The 21,442-nt window shown below is 35.7% G+C and overlaps 1 long non-coding RNA gene across 1 annotated transcript; it reads left to right on the plus strand.

Moving 5' to 3' along the window:
• Positions 1–461: 461 nt before the first annotated feature.
• LOC142873782 (uncharacterized) lies at positions 462–5,563 on the plus strand. Its single transcript, XR_012921760.1, has 2 exons — positions 462–584; positions 5,042–5,563. It is a non-coding gene; the product is annotated as an uncharacterized LOC142873782 (long non-coding RNA).
• The last annotated feature ends 15,879 nt before the right edge of the window (positions 5,564–21,442 follow it).

Below are 21,442 nucleotides of genomic sequence, written 5' to 3' on the forward strand. Positions count from 1 at the left end.
AAATTCATGTAAACCCAGGAAGTGAAGGGAAAAGTTACACATTTTCACTCTCATAACATTTCTGGAATGCCCTTAGCTTCTGGCTTGGTATTCTCCTTTCACTTACTCTCCTCTCTCCTTCAGCTTTTCCTTCACAGAACATGTAATTTAAGAACCTGTTGGAAACTAGCATGTTAAAATAGCTCCAAAAATTTTTTTTTTGCCCCTTCAATGATAGCACTTTTGGGGAAAGAATTAAAGTTATCCTGCAGGCTTCCCTCACAGGAGTGCACTGCGTTCCAGACTAGTTACTCAACCTTTGGTCATGAACTGAGAGCCTCCCAGTGTCTCGTGGCCAGCTTGTCAACTTTCAGGGCAGTTTTTCTTGCATCAACAAACATTTACTGAGAAATTGTGTTTTGAGCCCCGTGTTAGGGACTACACTGAGAATTAAAAGATGACAAAGTCTCTGTTCTGGAGAACTAGATATCTGAATACTATATTGAACAATGTAGTAAGTACTACAGTAGAAGTGTGTGAGAATCCTCCAGGAGCACAGAAGAAAGAGCAATGAATTCTGTGAAAGCGCGGGCAGTGGAATAAGGGTAGGTAAGACTCCACAGCGGAGGAGACATTTGAGCCAGTGCTTAGGGTTAATGGGATTTTGACATGCAGAGGCAGGAGAAGAGGAGTTTTGGGTGGAGGCTGCAGTCTCTACAAAGGCCCCAGAGATATAAAAACAACAACAACAACATAATTTTCTCAAGGAATGATGAGAGTTCTTTAGTGTTTCCTAACGCTTTGCAGAGTACCTGGCCCATAGTAAGTACAAGAATCAATGTGGGTTTTTTTTAATGCTAAATGATATTTTGAGACATTGATCAATGCTTTCTTAGAAATTGTTATTCAATTAATTCATTGCAATTTCTTTTTTAATGATTTGAATTATGTTCCAAATACTAGCTCAGAAATAACAACAAAGGTCGGAAAAAAGGTGTTAACAATGTAGACAAAGGAACATTAATAGAATCTCTCTTTCTGTTGTTTCACAAGATTTTGGTTTTTTCCAAGCCTAAGTGCATACAAAGATATTTCAACTCTCAAACTCTCTGGTTTCGGATAGATGGGCTATGCTTTTTCCTCTGGTGTTGCATTTCAGCTATGGAGTAAAAAGCATCATGCTGTTTCTAAACTATTCATTAAAAGACTTCCCCACAGGTTCATTTGCCAAAATGAGCCAGTCAAAGGTGCTGTTATCAACTCGGTAAGGTCCTTTTATTTAAATAATCCATCTCTTGCCTAGAGGATCATTGACTAGGTAGGCTGCCACATTTCTATGAGAATCCAAACTTCTTTTGGAGTGATGTGAATTTAGAGTGGTAAATAATTTCTAATATATCCAAAGTTAGAGTAATTATTATCAACTATGACTAAGGCAGATAATAGCTACTTCTCCCCTGCCCAAATTCTACTTCTCTTTAAAGTAAATACCTTGATTCTTTTTTAAGTGAAAATTCTCCAACCATTCTCAATCATTTGGGCTTCAGTTTGCTAAATGAGTTTCAGATACTTTCTGAAGAATAAATTTTGATAAAGAAAAAATCAACTAGACCTTAATTATTCAATGTATGGAAAATATGAAAGGGGAAGCTCACTGTACCAAATTTGCAGGTTTTTCCATGGCAGGCTGAATTTGTTCAAAGTAAAATAATGGTGTTTTAAATCAGTTGTAATTGCATTGTTACTTATTTCTGTCTCACAGAAATAGAGGAATAAATTTTTCAAATTTCTTTGGTAGGAAACTCAGGTACATACTATAATATTTAAAAACTTTTTCCATAGAAACAAAGTTTGGAATTTGAGTGAATCCACTGTCACCAGTCTGCCCTAATTAAAAATAGTTGAAAACTTAAAACACACTTCAGTGACTCCTCTTATGGCACTTCTTTTATGAGATTTCAAAGGGAAAAGTCCTTCAAAACTAACTGAAAAAATAACTTCAATCTTCTACAAAAAAAAAAATTTGTCTTACCCGTACTTCATTTTATATACTCTCCAGTGATGGAGAACTCACCTCCTTCGACAATACTAGGGAAAGCTAGCTCTTCCCCTTTAAGAAGATGTGGTACTTATATTTGATATAAATAGGAATTGATTGTAATCTAAATGCATGGAAAATAAATAAAACCTATTAGAATCATTTTGATTTGGAAATTTATTCCTGTTCTTACTTCTAATACAGATTCCAGCAAAAAGTGGTTTTTTAAAAATTAAATGGATTTGCCTGCCATAGTATTTGGATCTTAATATGGGTGGTGTTATGTCAAAGGACTGCTGCTCTTCTGTCTGGTGTAGAGTTAAGCATAAGGAAGGGAATGTCAAGTGTGATATTTCCCATGAAGTAGTCTACTGTGGAACATGGCTGTACTCCAAATTATTTAAGGAAAAAAATCCTAATGAACTAACACAGGGGAAAGCTGTTTCCATGGCAATTGAACTTTCAGAAAACGTAAAGAACAGAGATTCTTTCTCTAGGCAGTTTACGTAGTTTCCATTTTTAACTCCTTGATACTGGCAGTCAGAATCAACAGGAGCTCAAGCTATCCAAGTAAATGTTTAGTTTCCAAAGCACTAGAATAAATCATGATCCAGTTATCATTTCTTGAAAAGATGACCATTAATCCCATGAATGAGGGGAGGAAAGGAGTGATGAGGCAAATGTTTATGAAAAGCTTGGGGCAGGAGGGCAATGAAGATTAAAGAAGATATGACATGATTCCTCAGTTGTGCTTAATGGACATGTACTGACGGCCAGCTATTTGGGAAACACTAAGATATAATGGAAAGCTGTTCTAGATTTCAAGAAACTGAGAGCCTATCATAGGAGGCCATCATTAAAGACAAAATTCCTATACACCCTTATAAAATCCATGACAGTGAAATATTCAGGGGTTGGGGGGTGTTGAAGAGGGACACTAATCCCATCTGGGGTGGAGCTGGGAGTTGCCAAAGAGGTGAAGCATATGCAGGTGTTAAAGGCTGAGTTGGAGCTAGATAGATTAAGTCGATGAGAATGGAAAGGGCACTGTTAGGATCATGGTAGATAGGTATGAAGGGGAAGCAGAAAGATTTGTATGGGGTACTCTAAGCAATGAGTCTTACTGAAGCAGTTAGTTGCTACTAGATGAGTATGGAAATGTGTCCAGAGATGAGATTGGACAGAAAATAAAAAGAACTGTGACACAGGAGAATCTGTGGCTTTGAATTTTATCTAGATGAGAGTCTATAGAGGGCTTTATATTACCTTTCTTGATAGTGGTAATAGCAATATAAGAAATGACAATGACTATTAGAACTTTACTTATTAACTACTTCCTAAAATCAGGCACAGAAATAGCACTTTATATAATATCATCTAATTTAATCTTTATTTAGCCTGTGAAGTGGATTCTATTATTCTCCTTTGTGATATAGTTGTGTGGCTGACCTACCAACCTTTGAAATCCCTTTTAGGAGGACTAAATACTTGTTTTCCTAAACTCCCTAGCTAGGAGTGGCCGTGTCACATGGTTCTGGCCAATGAGCCATAGGAAATCTAGGTTCTTAGGGAAGATTTTGTTTTTCTGATTAAAATAAGACAGCAATGACTATTACTGTCACTTTTAGCTTTTTCTTGCCTCAGTGAAATGTCTGGAGTTGCTGCAATTTGTTATCATCTGGTAAATGAACTGGGTGGCAGCCCAAAGAAAGGCAGAAAAGTTGACCCTGAAATTATCAAGCTACTGCACCAAAATCAGCACAGCTTACGTGTTTCCCTGAAAATAAGACAGGGTCTTATATTTATTTTTCCTCAAGAAGACACCCTAGGGCTTATTTTCAGGGGATGTGTTATTCTCTCTGGGCTCAGTAGGAGACTACTTGCTGAAGCTTTTCCCCTATCTCCTGGTGCTTGTGGGGGGTGAGAGAGGCCCATAGTGCTGAGTAAAATGGCAGCCACAGCTTTCCTTCTTCCCCCTGGGGACACACAATACCTAAAGCAGAGCATACAATACCTAAAGTGGAGCGTCCAGCTCTTCACTTCACTGAGAAGACTTTCCCCTCAAAGCCTCAGCTTGCAGCACGCACAGGATGTCTGGGACCTGACAGGGGGAGCCGACCTTGTTGGTGGGGCTGCCTGCACCTTTCTGGTCACCTTTGGGATAGAGGCTGTCATGATGGGGCAGATGAGAAAGGCTGCTTGTCTTCTTTACCACTCTGTGATGGAATGTATGGGTTGTGTAGATGTAGCCACGCCCATCACTAGGTCTTATTTTCCGGGTAGGGCTTCTATTGCGCAAATGCTTAGAAATCTTGCTAGGGCTTACTTTATGGGTAGGTCTTATTTTCGGGGAAACACGGTATTATACTTCTTTGTGGGTGGGGAAAATAGGCCCCTTGACAGCTGGGAGTTTGTTATTACTTACAGCTATAAATATTCCCAGTTGATTTCGTGGAAGAGGAAAATGAGGTTTCAAGTTCTTAACAACTTGCCCAAGGGCATGCTTTTAGCATATGGCAGTCAGGAATTCCAAATGAAGTTTTACTTCACAGCTTGGACTTTTAAACACCTCAACAAACCAATACTTTTTGCTCACCCCTTTTTCTTGAAAGGGGGTATAGTAGAAGGTAAATCTATTTCTATGTGAGAAAAAAAGAATGTTCATGGTAAAGAAAAAGAAGATTTAGGAATAGAAAAGGTGAAAACTTACATTATTAATAGCCCAACCTGGTTTTGGCCTCAATGAAAGGGAAAATGAGAAAAAATGAATGGAAGGAATCTATTTCTCCAGAGTGTCCTCTCTCATGTCTCCAGAGCTTTGGCACTAGGCTTCCCTTCCTTCTGCTCTCAATGAGAAGTCTATGACTGCTAGCTTAAGGTACTGCCCTCCTCTGGGAAATAAGAAATGTAATAAGCATGTTGATGATATCTTATGCTTATGACGCAAAACTACAACCTGATACTTAAGTTATTCATTCAAACACTTACTGAATTCTTGTTTTGTTTTTTTTTTTTTTTTTTTAGTGATTGAAGAAGAAGGAAGTTGGTAAAGGAACAGAAGAACTTTCCTATCACCTCACATTACTACTACAGCTACCACTACACACACACACACACACACACACACACACACACACACACACACACACACAGAGGCATATAGTTATTTACCCAATATTTGCCCTATCACTCTGTGGTAAATTGAATGTAGCTTGCTGGGCCAACTATTCTGCGCCATGCAGGTAGCTCTAATTCACAAGCCATGTGCACAGAATTGTGATGCAATAAAGTATACGATGGTGTTGAAGAATACAGGCATGAGTGTCAGACTGTCTGGATTGGGATCTCAACAACTGACCGACTATGGAACCTTGAGAAAGTGACTTAAGCTCCCTGCGCTTCAGTTGCCACGTCTCTAAAATGGGGGGGGGGGGGGGGAAGATAGTACCTACCTCATAAGGTTGTTGGGGTGGGTTAAGATGACTCATTTAAAGACCTTAGATGCCTGGTATACAGTAGGCACTCAATAAATATTAGCTAATATCATTTCATTCGTCTTTGGAATCTCCACTTACTCTTTGTTGCCTCTTCCAAATCCTTTTTGCCCTTCGTACATCTGGTACTCAAGTGATTTGATATTCTAAAAAATCTCCATCAACAAAATTTTCTTTTAAAAAGTTTTTCCAATACAATGTATTAAGTATAAGTACTGTCTCACCTAGGGGCATCTGTACCTTTAAATTTTATCTCTGGTTGTGGAATGAACTGTCTGGTATTATATCAATAAATACTTAGATAACTATATTACTGGACAGGAAGCTGTTGTAGCATTCTTAAAATCACAACACATGCAGTTTTCTAATTAGAGATAAGTAAAGCTCCAGGCTGGGCCATTATTTGATATTCAATGAGTATTTCATACTATAATGTAAGAGACCACTTTACTCTGACATCATCTCTGTGACTCTAACATGGCTAACCAGTCCAGTTTTGTAAGCTGTGCCTTTCCCTACCCTGACTTATAGATATTTTTCTCTACTTAATTGCTTTTCCAGAGCAAGAAAAAGAGACAAAAGGTGAGAAACTATGTAAAATGAAACTTACCTTAAATTTGTAAATTTCAGTAACATCAAAAGACAGTGTTTCACTCAACAGACTTGGCAAGTACCTGGGAAAGTACCAGGAATGTTTTCACAAATGGGTTTCCAGCACTCAACTCTACCTCAGCACAAGGGAAACCCTACTCTTCAGGAGAAAGATGCCTACCACATCTTCAAGGAATTTGCAAACACTTCTTTAGAACCACCTAGTTCGATTTAACCCATACACCGATGACACTCTTTTCACATGGGCTGCCAACTATATTTCAATTTAAGTCTTTTCAGAAGTATTATTAGAAGGAATCCAGATTTCATCAGAACAGTACATAAAAATTAAACTGCATAATTAGCCTTTCAGAAAAGAAAAATACTATCATGAAATAATACAGATCATGCCTCTTTTGAACAAAATAATTAATATAGTAATTATTTAATAAAATATTAGCTTTTTATCCCTAAGTTTAATAAACACAGCTCACCTTTGAGGGTATAGCTCTGTTGCAGCTTGGTTATGGAGGTGCAATTTAAAAAACTGGCTTAAATATTCATTTTAAGTCCATATGCAATATTACAGAGAAGTTACTTAATTATAAGAAGAAATAATTCTCAACATCAATAAAAGAATGACCTTATATGAAAAAGAGAGTGATCATAGTAATTTAGTAAATCATTTTTCTAGAAAGAGTGAAATTTGCTCTTTAAAACCTTCCCGAGAGTCTTACTACCAAAAACTCATTTTATTATTTTTTAAGTGCACCTAAATAGTTTTGCAGGGCCTACAGGATAAAAACAAACTATTATTATTATTATCATTATTTTAATTGGCAAATGAAAATGTATATATATTTACAGTATCCAATATGATGTGTTGACATATGTATATACTATAGAATGATTAAAGCAAACTTATTAACATATCCACTACCTCACATTCTTATCACTTTTTATGATAAGAACTTTTAAAATCTATTCTCTTAGCAACATTAGAGTATACAACACATTATTATTTACTACAGGCACCAAAACACACTTTCAGAGTGCTATCACTGCCTACCTCTCAAGCTACCGCTTTCACCATTCATCCTCCCTCCTTGTACTTAAAACTTTAGTCATGCTGAACATGTTCCCCAACAGGCCATACTTTGGGGTTTTTGTTAATAATTTTTCCTATGCCTAGAATTCTTATCCTCTTTTTGACCACCGAGTAAACTCATATCCATATTAAATATTCCACTTAACATACCACCTTCTCAATGTAAAGCTTCTCTCCAGGGATATGAGCAACTCTTACCCCTTAGAGCCTCATTGCATTTTGTATATCATTTCATTACAATGGTTCTGAGATTGTATCATCATTGTTGTTACCATGTACGTCTTCCAACTAGACTGTAAGTAACATGAATATAAGCGCCATGGCTGTTCACCTTTACGTTCTCTAATACCTGGTATCATGTCTCACACATATTAGGTACATAATTGTTAAATATTTCTTAAATGAATGAACCTTTAGAATTCGTATCAACCACTTTTTGTTGTGTATCAGATGTGTTTGTTATAAACATTTGTCAAGAATCAGAAATAAAGCCATATAGCTACATTCAACCAATTTTTGACAAAGCAGACAAAACCATTCACTAGGGAAAGCATGCTCTAGTCAATAAATGGTGCTGGGAAAATTATTTGGAATTAATTTTAATAAATAAAGATTTCATTGAGCTACTAAAATACTGATAAAACAGTGATGAAATCTAGTTAACCTATTTAAAAATATAACCACTTCTTCTGCAATCACCTACCTTTAATAGTTAACTCTGTGAAAGGTGTCAAAATACCTAAGAAAATGTTTCTGTATATTCACAAGCTCTAATGTAAAATAACAAGCAATCTGCTTTTACATTTGACCTACAAACTACACAGATAATAAAAGTCTCTGTCCTGAATCTATTCATCAATATGTCATCCAATTTTCATTTTTTCACTTAGGTCCCTTAAGTAATTATTCTGTGTGCTTACAATATAAGGAACTGTGCAAAATGTTATAGGAAATGTTCAGTCAAGGTTTTTTTCTATTTAGTGACTGGATGGTTTATTGAACTTCTACTTTTCATTAATAAATTCAGGATTTATATCTGGGCAGGATACACAAACTTTCCTTAATTCCTTATCTAAAACAAGCCTTTAGAAATCTCTCTTGGAATGACAAAGAAAATATCAAATAAAATTTGAGGACTAGAAAGGAAGGAAGGAGAATAATGACCATTGATGAATATTGTTTCCATTGGCTCAAAGAAAAATTAAGAACTTGATATTCTTTCCATTTAAAGATAAAGAAACTAAAGCTGAGAGATGTTTATATAATTTTTCCCAAAGACAAGTGGTAGATTGAGATTTGAATGAGGCTTTCTTATCACAACATCTTCTCCCTTTTTGAAACTTTAATGTCTCTATAAAAAAGACATTTGCAATGAACCTGGGAAAATTTCAACAGAAGAAGCTGAAGGAGTAAACAGAAGCAGGAGAGCATATCAGATAGTCATCATTTTACGGGATAGAGCAGAAAAACTTTAAAGGGGGCCGGCATGGTGGCTCAGGCCTATAATTCTAGCAGTCTGGGAGGCTGAGGTGGGAAGATTGCTTGAGGCTGGGAGTTTGAGACCAGTCTGAGCAAGAGCAAGACTCTGTTTTTACAAATGACATTAATAGAAAAATTAGCTGGGCGTGGTAGTGTGCACCTGTAATCCTGCCTGCTAGGGAGGCTGAGACAGGAGGATTGCCCTTCTATTGAAAGCCTTCTGTAAGCTTCTTTCATCTGTGGTTGAGCTAATTACTTCTTCCTCTGTATGTCTCCTAATTATATTTCTACTATTTCACATAGTCACTATATTGTGGGAGGTGATTAGGTCGTGAAGGTGGAGTCCTCATTGAGTGGGATCAGTGCCCTTATCTAAGAGGCCCCAAAGAGCTGCCTTGCACTTCTACCATATAAGGATGTAGCTAGAAGGCACCAACTATGAACCAGAGGCAGTTGCTCACCAGACACTGAATCTATGAGCACCTTCATCTTGGACTCTCCTGCCTCCAGATACGTAAGAAATAAATTTCTATTGTTTCTAAGCCAATCAATTTATGGAATTTTGTTATAGCAGCCCAAATGGAATAAGATGTAAATATTGAGTAAAATTTAATGAATGAGAAAGAAAGAGAGAGAGAGAGAGAGAGAGGGAAAGAGAAGGGAAGGAAGGAAGAAAGGAGGGAGGGAAGGAAGGGAGGGTGGAAGGGAGGGAAGGAAGGGAAGGAGGGAGGGAGGGAGGGAGGGAAGGAAGGGAGGGAGGGAGGGAGGGAGGGAGATACTCCACAAAACAGAGTTTAATTTCTTGCACTGATTTCATGTCTTCCAAATGTAGAATTTTCTAGAAAACATAAAACCTATAGAAATTTTAGTTTGTATTATTTCCTTTGAAAGTTTCTGAACAGAACACAGCTAGAATGACATATGATGAACTATAAGCTAATTTTGGAGATCTTGAAGTAGAATGCTTCAATGCCTAAGAACATGAGTCTAACTCCCAATCCAGAACATATATACTCTATATACTCAGAACATACATATATCTCTAATGAAAGGGATGAAAAAAATTGCCCCTGCCTTGCTCCCTACTTTTCCTTGTCAGCTCTGACCAATATGTGGCTTCTCTAATTATTAAATAGATCTAACAATTGGGCTGCTTATCCAGGGAGGTGTGGGTTCTCCATAGACTGAGCTGAAGTTGGCTGAAATCATCTACTGGTTCTTTAGTACAAGGGGTAGTATTCATTTCCAGCCTCTAGCAACGCATTCACAAGTTGGCCCCATAATTAACTAAACAGGCCCCTTCATTTAGTAGTGCCCTAGTCCTGAAGTATCATTCTTGTCAGAGAGTCATCTCTTCTAGCTTATTTACTGGGGGAGAGAAAGACTATTTATAAAGGAAACCTTATCTTTGACATGAATCAGCACATTAACATGCATTTCAAATTAACATCAATGGATCACATTCTAGCCTCTGAGCCTCCACTGGTTCTGAAAAACTAACCAAGCCCATAAATACTGTCTTATTCGCTTCCCTTCAGGTACTCCACTACTTGCTACAGGCTGAAGAACGCTTCTGCAAAGTGGAGATTCCAGGTGGCTCCCAGATTCTCTCCCCAAGAGATATGCTGAGTCAGCCCTAAGGCTATATAGGCACATATCTCAAAAACAACACCTAAATGTATATAATGAGAGTTCAATAACACAAGTGCCATAATATAATAATAATGCCTCCCTTCCCTATGTTCATTGTGTTATGGTGGGGTTGGGATGGGAGGTGGGGAGTCAGTTAACTTCCACCAGTAGGGGATTAGCAGAACATTCCTCCATATCCTAAAGCTTATAGACTTAGTCCAGTATAGTTAATTACACATGTATTTTCTACTAGTTAGTTGTCAAGTATAGTGCTGTGCAATAGTGAAAGCAAGAAAACTAGCATAGAGTTTCTGCCCTTAAGATACTCATCATCTAGAGAGGAGGCAGAATCATAAAATTGTATACAAAGCCGATACTCTATTGTAGGCAAGCTACTTCCAAGTATATATTTCCTTTTTCTATTTTTTTCCCCTTAACTACCAATTCCTATACACATTCTCACCAGAAAACAATATTTATTAACATCTTTAAGTCAGGTGATCACATTAAACTTTTGATTCTCATCAAGTAACAAAGAACTTATTGGTAAAATGAAGTTTAGAGATTATCTAGTTCAGTGATGGGAGTACAGGCTAAGGCTAACCACCTGAATCAATGGGTAAATAGGTCTTGAGGGAAATTTTTATGCATTTCTGTAGGGATTCATGACTCCAAATCTCAAGACAGAGATTTTTACTGGTTCACTTTATTGCTATTATCCTTATTGGGCAGGGACTTCAGTCCAGGCCACATTAAAAGTCCTAATATGCCTATCACTTAATATCCTAATAAACCAGCTAGGGTCACATGGATATCTAATAGCTGCCAAAGACCTTAACATCCAAAATTGACTTATACACTGTTGGTGGGACTGCAAACTAGCACAACGTCTATGGAAAGCAGTTTGGAGATACCTCAACAAGCTAAAAGTAGATCTACCATTTGATCCAGCAATCCCACTACTTGGTATTTACCCAGAGGGTAAAAAGACATTTTATAAAAAAGACACTTGTACTCAAATGTTTATAGCAACACAATCCACAATGACAAAGATGTGGAAACAACTCAAGTGCCCATCAATACATGAGTGGATTAATAAAATGTGGTATACATATGCCATGGAGCACTACTCAGCATTAAAAAAAATAGTGATCCAGTATCTTTTATAACAACCTGCATGGAATTGGAGACCATTCTTCTTTGTGAAATATCATAAGAATGGAAAAACAAACACCACATGTACTCAATACTAAATTGGAACTAATCGATGACCACTTATGTGCACATATGGAAGTAAAACTCAAGGGAAATCAAGTAGGTGGGAGAGGGAAGGAGGACATGGGTAAATTCACACCTAACAGGTACAATGCACACTAGCTGGATGAAGGGCACACTTATAACTTTGACTCAAACTGTACAAAAGCAAATTATACAACCAAAACATGTATAACCCTGTAAAATTCTGAAATAAAAAATAAAAATTAAAAAAGAAAAAAAAATTATTCTGGCTAATGTAAACAGAAAGGGCATTTATTAAAAAAACAAAATTAAATCCACATTCTTCAAAGAAACTGCAGACATGATACTTAGATAGGAAGAGTCTCCTAATATTCATAAAGTGAATTTAATTCTCAGAATAATCCTATTAATGGGGAGAGGCCCCACTAAGGGTGACAAGGTTAAAATCCATCTCTTTGTTAATAAGGCATAATAGAATACTCCTGGGAAGAGGCTTAGGCATTAAGCTACAGAGCAAGGTAAAACAGGGTGTTACCATATTCGTGGCAATTTCTAGGTCTACGTTCTCTCTTGCTGAAGCAGTAGCTCAGAATTTCCTATAGAGTTTCAGGTGTAGGCTGCATAAGCTCTCTTCTATTATTCAATCCCTATATAATTATCATGACAAAGTTATCCAACTATGGATATTTTCTTTCTTTCTTTTCTTTTTTTTTTTTTTCTTTTTTGAGACAGATCCTCACTCTGTTGCCCGGGCTAGAGTGCCATGGCGTCAGCCTAGCTCACAGCAACCTCACACTCAAGGATCGCTCAAGCGATCCTCCTGCCTTTAGCCTTGAGCAGGCTAAAGTTCTTTTCTTTTTGGAGAAATTGGGTAGACATGATGGAGACAGTGAAGTAAGATAGAGAATTAATAGTCAACTTTGAGAAATGGAGAGGCAAAAGGTGCGTCTCCTAATCCCAAATAATCTTTTGTCCCATTCTCTTGGTATAAGACCCACAAAACAGGCAAAAAGAGATTACTGGAACTGCTGTTACTGTCCTTGAAAGTCCCAGATAAACTGAGATTTCAGAATGGTCTCCATGGATATTATAAGCTGAAATAGAAAACTGACATCAGATGGCACCAAGCCACAGGAGAGACTAAGACAGACTTAGCTTGCAGCAGGACCCTAGAGCTGCTAGTTCCTATGTCTTTTTGTCATGTCTCTATTTCTCTCTTATTTTGTATTTTCCTTTGGAGAAGTCTGACTCCAGCCTATTCATTTCCCCTTGTAAATCATTTGATTTCTTTTGCTAGGAGGACTTGAGAAAAATATTTTCTGGATTCTGAAATATAACAGTGTTACTAGGATATGTCTCAGAGTTGACCATTCCAGGTCTATTTTTCCAGGTACCTGCTAATCCCTTTCTATTTGTAGATTCAGATCTTCATTTATTTCAGGAAAACATTCTTGGGTTATAGTTTTAAATATTAGTTCTCATTGTTTTCTCTTTCTGCTTCAAGGACTTTAATTAACATGTCTTATCTTCTTTGCCTGTCTTCCATTTCGGCCACTTTCTCTCTGTTCCTTTTTACTTTTTTTTTGGTATGTCACTTTTCATTATCTTTTCTGCTTTCCTACTTCAATGTGTCATACAATTTTTATGTGAGTCTGTTCTTCTTTGAGCATGGTATAATTGAGTCTTGAGTCTTCATATCTGTGATAATTTTCTCTTTTTCTTTCTTTCCTGGGTTTAGTCAGTCTCTTGATTTTTCCTACTTTTTGTCTACTTTGTCTTTAATGTTTTCATATCTGCAAATGCTTGTTTAAGACTTCTAAATTAGGCTTAAAGTTTTTAATCACATTTTTCTTTTGCTTCATGATGTTTTCTGGGAACAAATTTTCATCAGATGATATATTTTCATTTTCTTACATTATACTAGCTATGTACAGATCTATTCACTTTTGTCTAACCCATTTGGTGGCTCACAAAATTTTTAGTTCAATGGTGCCCTCTTCTGTCAGTGTAGCGGAGCCCAGTTTCTTTAATGGCTTTTTTGAGGGTTGGGGAGAGGCTTAGGGAGGTGGAACTTTTTTTTCACTTGGAAATACATCTTGTAAATTTTACCACTTTACTACATAAAGTATTTCCTTGTTTATTATTTTTTACATAGCTTTTCATTCTATGACTATCTTAATGTATTTACTCAGTCGCTATTGATGAAAATCTAAATTGAACACTTATTGCCAAATTGATCTCCATGGAAACCGTGCTAATATACACTCCCATTAGCAATGTATGAAAATGTCTACTTCCTTACAACCTTCTAATATACTGTACTATCTATTAATATATCTAAAATTTTAATCCTTAACAATTTTACAGGTGAAAAATGCCATTACAGAGTTTTATTTTATATTCATATAAGTGAGTTTTGAGGTTTTTTTCATATGTTTAGGAACTATTTGTATTTCCTTTTCTGTGAACTATATTTTCATAGCCTTTACCCTAATTTGGTACATTTATAAATAATTATTTGAGCTTTAAATGGGTTATATAATAAATACAATGGTGGCCTTTATCTACAAAGGCTACGTTCTAAGAAGTAGAATTAGACCAAACATCTGACCTTGAGGAAGAAAATTCATAGGCTGAACCTATCCAAGCAGATTCCCTCACCTCAAAATTTGAACTAATCCATGCATGACTGAGTCACTTAAATGTTCATAAGCTCTTAAGATGAAATATCCTCTGGAGTTGGGATTTCAGTTTCTGTTGGAACTACTATCACTAAAGTGATCTGTTGGCTGAAGTTATGAGTGAAATAAGAAACAGAGAAAGCTGATTTGCAAGAAGAAAGAAAACAGGAAAGATATTCGGTGAGAAATAAAAATGAGAGATGGGAGATGGGAGGAAGAGGCTTAGCTTGTTTTAGAGTATTGGGAATTTTCTTTTTATCAATGTCTTCGAGAGTGACTGTTTTAGCATTTTAAAAAATTACTTTTCTTTGAATTAGTTTGTGTGGATTTTTTTCCTTGATTAGAATACTTTTCTTATGGAAAATATTAGTTTTGTTGTCTATTGCTTTAAGAGATACAAATAAAACCAATGCATAGAAGATACACAGAATCAGAGTACAATTCATCTGTCCAACTTATGCAATGAACTCCCTCAGGTAGGCAAGTCTTGTCTTTTATTGGTACTATTCCAGCACAGACTGGGCAACTCCTAGACAGTGATGTCGGAGAGAGGCTATCAGCATCAAATAAGAGATTAACTTAGATGCTATTTAAGCTTTTTTTAATAATTGAAATTTTAAGATTCTAAATGTATGGTCTTATCTATTTAATGTTTGTTGAATGAATTAAATATTAAATTGAAGATATTTTTATTATAATAAAATACCTTATTTTTGGAAGGAGTAATTCTTATAGTTCACAGCTAGCCATGTTACTTGCCTCTTGGACATAAACAATCTTACATGACGCTGACGTTAGACAAGGTCACTCTCAGACCATAATACAGTGAAACAAAACAAGGTCACTTTATAATTTTATCTAAGTATAAACAAAATCCAGGTCATTGTGTCACCCACAAAATACCAAACATCCCTCTCTCCTGGCTAACATGAATGACTGCTTCTCCTTTACCAATGATAGCTTTATCCTCTTTTATCCTCTTTCTTGGCTGCCATCTCTTTTTTACTAAGATGCCTAATTATGGAATTGTCCCCACTTTCTGAAAGTCCCCAGTCTAGAGAAAACCCCTACTTTCTTGGACCCTCCCTCAAATCACCCAACCAAAGCTAAAATGCTATAATAGGTTTTTTTTCTGACACCCTTGTATTAGTCTGCTAATGCTGTCATACAAAATACCATAGAATTGGTGACAAATAACAGAAATTTATTTTTTCATAGTTCTGGAGGCTGGAAGTCTGAGGTCAGGGTGCCAGCATGGTCATTTCTGGTGAGGACTCTCTTCTTCACTTACAGACAATTGCTGTCTTCTTACTGTGTCCACAAAACTCTGGTATCTCTTCTTATTAGGGCACTAATCCCATTATGAGGGCCCCACCCTCATGACTTCATCTAACTCTAATTATCTCCCAAAGGCCCCATCTCCAAATACCATCATGTTGGGATTGGGACTTCAACGTGAATTTGGGGTGTGGCACAGACATTCAGTTCATAACGGCGCTCTTATTGAGATGCCCCACAATTCCATAGGGTTTATTCTCTTTCATTTTATCAAGTAATAAAATCAACTTGTTCAACTAAAAGTGTGTTCCTGGTGTTCTTTGGCTGGAGAGTATTTACACTAGAAAATGCTGCCTTTTGCAAAAATTACTGTCACATTGTTTCATTAAGTTCAGAGTATTAGGTAGGTGGAGAGGGTTTAGCAGATAGTAGGTATTCCTTAGAATAAAATTAAACCAGAGTGTTGAGAAAATTACTCGAATTGTCTGCTAAGACTAAGACTTTGATATTTGTTTTTTTATCTGTTTTTCTCTATCCACATCATGCTACAAACAAGATGGGGTTTGGGAGGATAAAGTTATCACTTAATCAATAAAACTTGTTATTTAATGTGACTACAAATTGTATCAATAGATTCAAGCTGTCAGTTGCTTAGTTCATAATGACATCATTCAATCTGCTAATGTTTGTCCAGGATATTTAAGTTAATACATTCTCTGTGATTCTGCATTTAATGACCTTTATTATACCCTTTAAATATATTAGCAGTTCTTCAAATGTCCTCAGGCAATGATAATGGAATGCATGATTCTCAAACTTATGTAAGCATAATTTATAGATTTTCCTATACAAGTACTTTTCTAAGTATTAACAGAGTAATCTCAGGCAGGCTAAATACAGTCAGGCCACAAACATCCTTTCAGCCAAAGGTGCCAGAACTTCAGAAGTAAACCCTTTCCCCCTGGGCAGCAGATGGTGTCCTCATTCTTTTTTTTTTTTTGTCCCCAGAGACAGGGTCTTCCTTTGTCACCCAGGCTGGAGTACAATGGCCCATCCATCTCTCTCACTGCAACCTATACCTTCTTGGCTCAGACAATCCTCCTGCCTCAACCTTCCAAGTAGCTAGGACCATAGATGTGAATCACCATCCCTGACTAATTTTTAAATTTTTTATATAGACAGAGTCTTGCTACATTGCCCAGGCTGGTCTTGGACTCCTGGCTTCAAGCAGTCCTCTTGCCTTGACTTCAAAGTACTGGGATGACAGGTCTGAGCCACCACTCCCAGCTTGTCCTCATTTTTCAGAGACAAGTGTCTATAAAAATTGACATCCCCCATAAGATCCATTCAAAATTGTGTAACTTTTATGACCAGAACTTCTAACAACAAGCTAAATCCGAGACCCAAAGAATTTAAATTACTTTGTATTAACTGAAAAAAAACATTGGCTTATTTACATATGGAGCAGACATCACCTCTATGATTCAGATTTACAGGAAATAGAGGCCTTGGTGCTTTATACATATCTCCCCTTTATCCACAAATGCCTTAAATACATAGAAGTCCTTTTGTAGCTTAAGGCTTAAAGCCTTTTAACTAAATGTAAACACTGGACTACTACGCTTTAAACTGAGGGTAGAATCCCTCACCAAGCAGAATACCATGAATGCAGAAAGTACTTTGAAATACTGCAGGGGAGGGGTATGTTAACCAGGTCAATTCAAACTTAAATATTCTTAGGAATCACATGGTCATGTTAAAATGCACATTCTGATTCAGTAGGTCTGGCGTGGTTTCTGACATCCTGCATTCTAACAAGCTCCCAGGGGATGCCCGTGTCCCATGCTGCTCGTGGGTCATTTATTATTCCTCTTTGACCACAAAGCCATAAGTCTGCTATTTTGTTGTAGAAATCAAAATAGTCCTTTGAGATATCCCTCCTCCTTTCCCCTTCTCATCTACTCCATTCCCTGGTTAAGCTTATTCATGTCATATGAAACACAATTTTAGAAACTGAAGCAATCACACCTCCTAGAATATGTCAGATATCAAAGCAAACAAAACCCAAATCAAAATCAATATGGTTTTCATGACAAAACAAAATCAAATGTTTCTCATTTATTTCCTCTGATCATCACTAAAATTATTAATAAAAACAACTTGTTTGAGGTTTAAAATCTAGACACTTACTGGAACAAAGAAAGATATTTTACAAATATTGCTTAACAGAGATTATTAAATCATATTTGACTTAACTCTGCCATTATTATATGTACTACTTATAACAATTACTATTGCTGTTTTTTATTATAAATAAAAATCAAACAAAAATTATGATCATTTGTAGCACATATAAAAATATCCTTTCATAATACTTGTCATTCTTCTCAGGCTAGAACAGTTAATATTTGTATTCATTCCTCAATCCAACAAAAGCCACGAAATCAATAATGGGTTGATTATTAGGGGAAAAGAATGAATTTTGAATGGCTGCATGAAATTCAAAACCTAAATATATGAAACCAGTACAATGAACTTAAAAGATTAAAATTCAAATACGCTGAACAACGGGTTTAATTAATCTTTTCTCTTTTTGAATCGATCAAATCAGTGGAGTGTGTTAGCATAATCCTAGGCCCACTTCCAAAGTTCAACTACATTTTGAAGTTGATGTTTACTGAAAATTTTTCCAAAATGAGATTTTTGTCATCTGTTTTTCAATTCTAAGGATAATGACAGGGGAGAGGTTTCTTTCAAGTTACCACAAAAATTAATAGATATTGCATTTTAGTCTCAAATAATATTCTTCCTATTTGACCACTGGCTATAAAAGCCTTAGAATTTAGTAATATTAATGACATATTTCATTGATTCTAAAAAACATATTTTTCCATATTTTAACATTTCTGAAATCAGGATTGTCTTATAACAGGTGGCATCTTACAATCTCTGCCATTCAGGGAACAGTCAAGTTGTAGTTGTCACTAGAGGAATGAAATAGGCTTATATTCTCATTACATGACCAGATAATTGCAATCCCTTGGTCTTAATGTCTACAACTTTATAAAGATAATTTGAGGAAGAGACATGAGGATTGGTCATTTGAAGTCCTTTCACTGAAATATTCTAGAAGACCAAGAAAGTGCCACCTTCAAAATTTGCAGACTAGGTGAGTCAGTGACTTGGAAGAAAATACTAGAGATGATACTATAGCACTATTTTAAGAACAGCTACAGCATCAATGTTCTTCATGACAAAAAAGATAATATGTGTGAAAAAAATATTGAAAATTTTGAGTTTAAAAGTGGGCTTTGAAAAATTGAGCTTTGAATGCAAAAATATTTGAGGAGTATAATAAATTTTATTTGTATTTTATTTTTTATGAAAGCTCAAAAGTAATTGTAAAGTACTATGTGTAAATAGGTCTAAAATAGTCCTTTTAGCCAGTATAAAATAAAGATTCTAAGCAATATGAAGGAATTATGTCACAGTTTAATTAATATTTTTTTCTTGATAGGTATATAAGGTATATCTTTCAATGTAAAGAATCTTAGATTCAATGAAATCCTAAAATAAAGCTACTCCTTTAAATAAATGGACTATGTTAGCTCATTTAGTAAATTTTTATTAAGATGTTCTAGGAGTTTTAAAATTCACATTAAACATATATACATGATGTGATTATAACATAATGACATTGAACAACTCTAAAACTGATCTAATTACTTTGCAGTCATAATGAATCTCTATCTGTATGGATTCATTTTATTTAAGTAAAAATAATTTGTAAAAGAGTGGGCAAATATCTCCATCCCTTATTCAGTGCAAAAATGTAAATCAATTACTTCATTTATGCTTCATTATGCTTGCGTTTATGTTGTATGTATAGTCATAAAGCAATGAAATATTTTACAGCATTCTGCTTGTGTGGTGGGCATTGAAATAGCCAGAGTTCTAACCTTACAAAATCATTTGCAAAATGGCACTCATTTTTCTTGGTTGCAGTTAGAATAGCAAAATTTAACATTTATCCCAATCACTGATCAAGTCGAACTCAACACTAAGGTCACTTTTCCATGAATGTAATAGATGATTGATGAGCTAGATTGCTATCATGTGCAATAAACATTTGAGGAAGCACTTTTAAAATATATTGACAATTATACAATTTATATTCTATATTCTATATTTACAACTATATAATTAGTTATATATTTATGGAATATAAAACATAATTTTTAATATGTGGAATAATTAAATCAAGCTAATTAACCTATCATTTCAAATATTTGACATTTTTGTGATGAGAACATTTGAGATTTACTCTCAAGATATTAAAATGTATAGTACTCAACTTTTAGCTATATTTGCCATGCTGTATAGATGTCAAAAACAAAATCAAATTTATTCCTTCTATCTAACTGTGGCTTTGTACCCTGAGATTATCCTCTCCCCATTCCCCCCATTCTCCAGGCTCAGGTAACTATACCCTCTGAGAAAGCACTTCTTAAAATATAACATAAAAAATATTTGATTTTTAGTGGCAAAAATTTGAGATTTTTCACATTAGAAGTGGTCAGTATATGGGATAAGAAATTTATGAAAAAACATTTTAATAAATTTGAAATATTCATAAAATAATCTGATGAATAGGGTGCATGTGTTAGAGTCACTATTGGACAAATTAAAAATTGCTTGGCTGTTTTACAAAATCAACTAGAATGAGGTGGGAAATTACATTTATAACCAAGGGAAAAAATTATCTAAGATTAAAAATCATGCTCACCTTGGAAAAAATGTCCAGCTGCCTTTATACACTTACTCAAATTAAATATTTTATATACATATTATTTTTATGTTCTGTATGGAAATAAACACAGCAGCTCTGAGAAATAACTGCATAATTATCCCATAGTCTTTGATATATATCTGAGCATGTACTAAGTGATAGAAAAAAACAGAAGCAAAGATACTCTCTCTACTGTCAAGTTTATTTGGGAGACAGACTTGTACAATGCTGAGAACTGAATCAGAGGGGTGAATGAGGTGATATGAAAGCAAAAAGCAAGAAGTGATTTATTCTATCTGTGATAGTGGTAGGGAAAGTGGAATCATGGAAAATTCTCAGAATAGATAGCATTTAAGCTAGAACTTGCCTTTCAAGATGAGTATGAGTTCATCAGGAGGAGAGAGAAGGAAAGGGCAGTTCAAATAAAGAAGACAATAAGAGAAAAATTATAGAAATTATAAAATTATATAATATATTCACGGAATCCCAAGTGGAGAGCCAATGTGTGTTTATAATACTGTTATATTGGGAAAGATGGTGGAGCTTTTCTGGGAACTATTTATCTCATCATTAGAATCATCAATGTGTTACGTGATTTATCTCTGACCTGTCTAATGCACTAATGGACCCCGCAAAAGGCAGACTTGAGACAGGGAGGAAACCCAGAGCAGGAGGTACCTCTGGCTACTCCACGTGCACTAATGGGACCAAGAGAACCTAGTGAGTGACCCTGGGAGGAGACCTGTGGAGAAAATGGAGAGGAAAAAACATAAAACAGAGAAAGCAAATGAATCTTAGGGGTTCATGGAGGGTAACATAAGCAGTTCCTTGGCTACTTGCCCTACTAAAAATAGACGCATCACCAGAGAAATTTGGCAGACTACCAATGACCTTGAGCTCAGAGTTCGGGGAAGAATCCTTCAGTTAGAAATGTTTGGAGTCAAGGGTGAATGATTTGATTCTGATAGAGGCAATGTGATTTAGTGGTTAAGAATGTAGACTATGGAAATCGCCTGCTTTGTTTTCAGGCCACCCCTTTCTGTTAGACATTGAACAAGCTACTCAATCTCTATTTACTTCGGTTTATTCATTTCTAAAATGGGGAAAATAGTAATGCCCACTTCATAGAACTAT

The sequence above is a fragment of the Microcebus murinus genome, chromosome 11 (assembly GCF_040939455.1).
Source record: "Microcebus murinus isolate Inina chromosome 11, M.murinus_Inina_mat1.0, whole genome shotgun sequence".
Taxonomy (NCBI): Eukaryota; Metazoa; Chordata; class Mammalia; order Primates; family Cheirogaleidae; genus Microcebus; species Microcebus murinus.